At 38.4% G+C, this 7,153-nt stretch overlaps 1 long non-coding RNA gene across 1 annotated transcript in view; it reads right to left on the bottom strand.

Annotated features, from left to right (window-relative positions):
• Positions 1 to 7,153, bottom strand: part of LOC128248912 (uncharacterized) — a 29,353-nt gene that overhangs the window by 21,291 nt on the left and 909 nt on the right. The gene's annotated exons all lie outside the window — the stretch shown is intronic.

Below are 7,153 nucleotides of genomic sequence, written 5' to 3'. Positions count from 1 at the left end.
ATTTCATGTGTCACCCGCACATGAGCCAGTCCAGGGGCACTGGCAACGACCCCGCTCGAAAAATTTCATGCGTCACCCGCACATGAGCCAGTCCAGGGGCACCGGCAAGGATCTCGCTCGAAAAAACCTCATGTGTCACCCGCACAAGAGCCAGCCCAGGGGCACCGGCAGCGATCTCGCTCGAAAGATTTCATGTGTCGCCCGCACATGAGCCAGTCCAGGGGCACTGTATCAACCAGAATATCAGTTGTTATACATTGCTAGTCACAATGCGCTTCACATTGTTTGAACTTTCGTATGTGGTCACCCCGCTGGCTTAGTGAGGAGGGCAAAATTTCCCCTTAACCTGAAAGCTAATCCGTCACAGGGTTACCCATGTACAGCTGAGTGGACTGGAACAACGGGAAATGAAGTGTTTTGCACAAGACACCGCCCGGTCCTGGAATCGAACTCATGATCTAGCAACTGTAAGTGCAATACTCTAATCACTAAAGTACCCGCCTTCACGTAATCCACTTATTTGGACTCCAATACATGACAGGTATTTATTTTGTCTGTTATGAAAGAGCAAAAGACAAATTTGACTCCAGGTAAGGCTGGTGTATATAAATACCACAACATATTTGCTATACTTTCACTATAAATAAAGATGTAATAGTCACAGTCAGGGTTGGGTAGCTATGGAGCTTGTTTCAAGACCATGTGGTTTAGGGTTACAACACACTATATGATATGTGTGTATGCATGACTCTCTATGGTATATTTGTACATAGGTGCAGGCATGGCTTTGTGATAAGAAGCTTGCTTCACAATCGTATTGTTCCAGGATCAGTGGTACCTTGGGCAAGTGTCTTCTACATATAGCCTTGACCAAAGCTTTGTGAGTGGATTTGGTAGAGGGTAACTGAAAGAAGCCCGTCGTGTTTAAATCTATACATATATATATATGTATTTCGTTTTTGTATTTGGTTTGAAAGATTCTTTATGTGAATTCGTGTGTTGAATTTTGTTGTGTCTGAATCGAGTCATTCTGATTATTAATACTCTCACCAGTTCAATTTCCATTCATTTACTTATTTAATTTTTTCTAAAATTTTCGTTGCTTCTTGTAACCTCTTCAATAGTTGTTGACTCAGTCTGTTATCAAAGCGGTGTTCTTTTTTGTTTGCTTCTTTGTACTCATGTGGGTGCATCAGTGTGCATATGTATACACATGTATATATGTATGTATCTATATGTATGTATGTATGCATGTGTGTGTGTATGCATATATATATGTGCGTTTGCATGTTTGTATATTTGTATGTATGTATTCTGCATATTCCTGTGTTTGTGTTCATGCTTGTGTGTGGAGTGTGTGTGTGTGTGTGTGTGTGTATATGGTAATGTTTTCCGTCTTTTTTTGTGTATGTATGTATGTGTGTGTATGCTTGTCTGTTCATATTACCAAGGTACCTATCTACTTATCTATCTGTTTACCTACATGCAGTTGGTACATGATGTATGCGGTGTAGATCAGGGTAACAAATATGAAACATAACTTCTACTGGAAGGCAAGAACAGACGTTCACATCAAAGGCTACCTGTGAAATAAAACTTGCTCTTTGCTGAGATCCGAACTCAGCTGCGCAACTTACCTCACTAAAGAATTAGAGGGAAAAGTTTCCTTATATAGCTGATAGTGAGCTCCCGGCAGATAGACATAAAATTCCTGTGCTCAGCTGGTCTATCACATGATGGGATGAGAGCCAGAAAGGCTCAACCATCACGTTACCTGGTCATGTGACCACTTGTAGAAAACAACGTATGAGCCGATGTGCATCTATTTAAAGGTAAACAGGCAAACTGAACATATACTTGCTACACTTACAAAGAATAAGCCCTGGAGTCGATTTCTTCAACAAAAAAACCTTTATGGTGGTGCTCCAGCATGGGCACAGTCATTTGACAGAAACAAGGAAAAACAAAAGAATATATATATATATATATATATATATATATATATATATATATATATATATATATATATATATATACATACATACATACACATATATATATATACACATGCACACATATGTATGTATGTATGTATGTATGTATGTATGAGACCACCTTGACGTATGATAGACAATGGATGATCGATAGAGTCTGCAGTAATTTTCTTACTAACCCACTAATGTGTACGGTCAACTAGTCTATCAAGGGTGAGGGTGTGGTCCTGGTTGCATAATTAGCATAGATAACACACAACATGCTCTGAACTCAGTATTTTATTGACCACATTTTTGTCTTGTTAAACAGCCTAATCAACTTTATCGATGTCAAATGTATACAGGCGACGCCTTTTCTGTAATTTCTTAGACTTTTTACAAATTCTTGATTCCTTGGGCAACAAATTTGTTGTTTATAATGTAGAAATATTAAAGAAGCTTGCTTCTCAGCTGCATGGTTCTGGGTTCAGACCCACCGCATGGCACCTTGGTTAAGTGTCTTCTACATTAGTCTCGGGCCGACCAAAGCCTTGCGAGTGGATTTGGTAGATGGAAACTGAAAGGATACGGTCGTATATATATATATATATATATATTGATATATATAATAATATAAATAATATATAAATATATGCATATATCCATACATATATGTACATACCTACATCTATATGTATACATACATGCATATATGGGTACAGGACATCACAAAAACACGTTAAACACAACGAGAAACGAAAACATAGACGAAAACAGAAAACGAACTTGTTTTTTGAACAAAAAAAAACAAAAACAAAGAGAAACGAGACATGCAACAAAGAATACTTCCCTTCATCAGTTGTCCTTGTCCATCTACTCCATGTTTGTCTGTATGTATGAGTGTGTGTGTTTATGTGTATGTGTCTTTGTGTTTGTCCCCCTACCATCACTTGACAACCGATGTTGGTGTGTTTACATCCGTGTAACTTGGCGGTTCGGCAAAAGAGACCGATAGAATAATTGCTAGTATTAGAAACAATAAGTCCTGGGGTCGATTTGTTCGATTAAGAAACCCCTGAAGGTGGTGCTCCAGCATGGCTGCACTCAAATGAATGAAACAAGTAAAAGAATAACAAAATATTCAGAAAAAAAAATACTCCAACTGCCCTCTCTGAATTTTAAAGCAAATTACAGATAATGTTAGTGGATAAATATCTAATTTACCATGCGACAAAGAAATATCAAATTTAATTGCCCCTTAAGAAGATGACAGACTGAAATACAAGCAATAATAATAATAATATTAATGAGACCACTACTGAGACACTTCGGGGGTGGGGGGAGAAAAGCCGTTAGTAAACAGTTTATAGCAGAGACTCCATCTAAGAAGATCTGAAGAAGGAATTGTATTCCGAAATATCATTGGACTATAGATAACTAAATTACAACAAGTATATAGTCCAGTTTTTGTATTATAGGGCATCGTTGTACCATTCAAAACTTTTTATTCGTTAATAATATTAATATAAATATAAATAACAATACATGTACATTGTTTTGTCATGGTATAAAAGATGGGCTGTAGCAAATATTCTGCTCAATACCACAGATTTGCTTGTCAGTTGTTTAACCATAACGAGTTGAGCATGTGCCTTAGTGGTTGACGATATGTGCATCTCTGATCACGAGCAGAAGTAGTGGGGGAGCATCATAGCCATGTGTTGAGAGGAATTCTTCAGGGTTTGAATAATTCACCTTTGGAAACGTGCCCTCGTTCCCCAGTTAGAGGGAGTATTGAAAGCAGAGAAAACAAGGGTAAACAAAGGAAGAAGCGCATAAAGGACATGAAAAACTACGCAAGAAGGGCCTCCATAATCAATTCTATGAGGCCACAACAGAAGTTACTGGAAAAAATAGGTGCGATTGGCTGATGAAAGGAACACTAAGAAAAGAGACTGGGATCCCTATACTGGCAGCGCAAGACCAAGCTTTGGATACGAACTGTAGGGTCAACTTTAGGAATGAGCAAGTGTCTCTTCTGTGCTGTATATGCAATAAAGTGGATGAACCCACTACCCATATCACGAACGAATGCCCGAGATTTTCCCCAAACCACTACAAGTTGTGGTGACACAATTAGGTAGCGAAAGTGTTACATTGGAAACTGTGGGGGCTAGAGAGAGGCAAGACGTGGTACGAGGACAAACAGCAGAGAGTGGTTGAGTCGGAGACTAGCAAAATCCTCTGGGATTTTCCAATCCAAACAGATCAGGTGCTAGAGCATAACAGTAGTGGTGGACAAGATGCACCACATATGCTATATAGTTGATGTTATATGGCCCTTTGACCCACGAATAGTCAAGAAGGAAGGCGAAAAGATAGTTAAATACAACCCTCTTAAGTACGAAATAGCCCAGCTATGGAAAATGAAGAAGCTGAAGATAGTACCAATTATTGGTGAGTCCTTGGGATCAGTATCCGAAGACATCAAGGGCAATATAAAGAAAATTGGAATAGAGTGTCCAGTTACAAAATATTTGCCACCTTGGCACAACCAGAATAATCAGGAAAGTATTAGATAACCGAAAAGAATGGTACCGTAGATTGCAGGTAGCAAACCTGCCACGCATGTAAGACTCCAGGAGATCCAACAAAACTTGTGATAAAAAGAAATAATATATAATAATAATAATAATAATAATAATGGGGCATCGGTATAGAATTTAGGATTACAAAATACTCAGCACTTAATATGAAAAGTGGGAAGAAAGTAGCCTGCAGAGGATTGCGGTTACCATCAGGAGAAACCATGGATGAACCCGTCGGCTGGATATTGTGATATTGAATAAGAGAGACAAATACTGTCAGATCATTGATGTAACCATACCAAATGATATGAATCTTGCGCGTAAAGAGGTTGAAAGTGGAAATGGTAAGACTGCATAGAATGCGAGAGGGTTATTTAAAAGTGATACCAGTGTTGATCAGAGCGTTGGGATCAATCCTATTGAAACTTCAAGACTACTTAAGGCAACTGGAAATCCCATGCAAGATAGATGTCTTGAAAAAAGCAACCTTATTGGGTACAGCGTACATCTTAAGGAAAGTATTATCTGTCTGAGGTTCGTGTTGTGACTTGACAGACGACTAAAGACTCCGGTGCATTTTTACCTACCCAGTGTTACGATAAAATAATAATAATAATAACTTTAATGATAAATTTAAGAAACAAGATGAAAATGAAAGAGTAAGCAATTGGAAAATGAAATCACTGCATGGACAATACCTCGGAGAAATCGAAGGAAAAGACAAGATCAACACTTGGAAATGGCTAAGAAAAAGTGATCTGAAAGGATGCACTGAGGAATTGATTGCAACGCTCAGGAACAAGGGCCGAGAAATAATTACACCAAGTTCCAAATAGATAAGAGTAGCGAATCACGTCTTTGTAGGATGTGTGGCAGCAGAAACAAAACAATCTCACATACTGTGATTGAGTGTAGCAAGCAGGCCAAAAGCATTACAAAAGGAGGCACGATAACGTGGTCAAATTCGTCTACGTGGAAAGTATGACCTGAACAGAGCACGGAAATGGTATGAACATGCACCAGAAAGAGTCACCGAGAACAAGGAATATAAGATACTGTGGGATTTTACAATCCAATATGACTCCTAACAAGGTGCCTAGACCAGATATTATTGTGGTAGATAAAGGAAAAAAGGAAACCAAATTTATAGATATTACAATACCTGGGGATGCACACATAAATGACAAAGAACTAGAGAAGATTGAAAAGTACAGACTACTAAAAGACGAAATTGCAAGAATGTGGACTATGAGGAGAGTGTCTAGCATTCCAGTAGTTGTATGGGCACTCGGAACACTAACAGTCAAGTTCGAGAAATATGCCAGAGAAATTGGAATTGACATGAGAGTAGAACAAACCCCCAAAACTGGGCTTGCCAGGGATAGATAGGATTTTGCGATAGGTACTTGGATGTTGAATTTCTCTCACAATAATTAACAACCAAGTACCAAAGTTTATAATGTGAGGAATGAGACCCTGTAAGACCTCTGACTGCAGGCTGCTGCCCGCTCTCACAGTATCAACCAGAGCAAACAAGATTGTGGTGATGTCAGTATGTGACAACCTACAATTTTACAATTGCATGCGAGAAAGAGGGGTCGCCATCTTGAACGTAAAACGACAAGAAAAATAAGAACTTGTGAGATGTTCATAATAAGTCATAACATATTTATTACTGGTTGTAATACGTTAACATATAAGAATAGTTTGAAAGAAAACGCTTGTAACATATTACATGAACATACCTTGCAACCACATGCGAGTTTGTGTGTGCGAGTTGCGTGGCTCAATGCGTACGCCTAAGAACCGACAGGCAAAAGGCGAAATTAGAATTGCATTCGCTTTATATAAGGGATGAACCGGAAGTCCATGACTTTCACGTCATCCGGAAGTTAATTGAAATTTTCTAGAATATTCGAGAATTCTCGAGAAGGATTACTCTCGTCAAGCAAACTTTAAAGCTTTCAAGCATAACCCTGTGCTGGTAGAATTCGACTTACAAACCAATCCAATGAAATTTATAATCGATACCTGGGGGTTAGTGTTTTCAATGCTGGTAACACAAAAATTCAGTCAGAAATGTGTGACTTAAAAATGGAAGTATTTCTTCCGCTGTTTAACGAATTTTTCATAAGAAATAATCAGCCTTAATCTGCAGTTCTTCTATTGAACTTATGCGCACTGGCTCGGGAACGAAGCTTGCTTAGTGGGTGCAAACCTAGGTTCAGTATTTAACACAAACAAGATCTTATCTCTTTTCGTTTCATTTATTTTTGTTCTTTGTTCTTTGAGAAGAAACAAGCTCTTTCTTACGCATCACTTTTTTTCTTTGTACGCACTGTTTTCTAAACCTTAGAGAAGTAAGTAGGAATGCAATGTTTCATTTTACAGCCAACAAAAAATTTTAGGAGGTGCACTTGCACACCCTGCAGCCCCTGTTTCAAGGCCCATGCTTAAATGCATGACTGAGATAAGCCAATGAAATAAACGAAACTATCTTAGTGTTTTAATGTCTTTTGAACCTGGTTAGAAAAGTTTGTCACCTGAGGAAATGGAAATTTGTGGAAATTTTGAATAGTGATGCAAAAGGCA

The sequence above is a fragment of the Octopus bimaculoides genome, chromosome 10 (assembly GCF_001194135.2).
Source record: "Octopus bimaculoides isolate UCB-OBI-ISO-001 chromosome 10, ASM119413v2, whole genome shotgun sequence".
Classification (NCBI taxonomy): Eukaryota; Metazoa; Mollusca; class Cephalopoda; order Octopoda; family Octopodidae; genus Octopus; species Octopus bimaculoides.
Note: the sequence above shows the minus strand (reverse complement) of the source record. Positions and strands in the feature narration are given on the sequence as shown.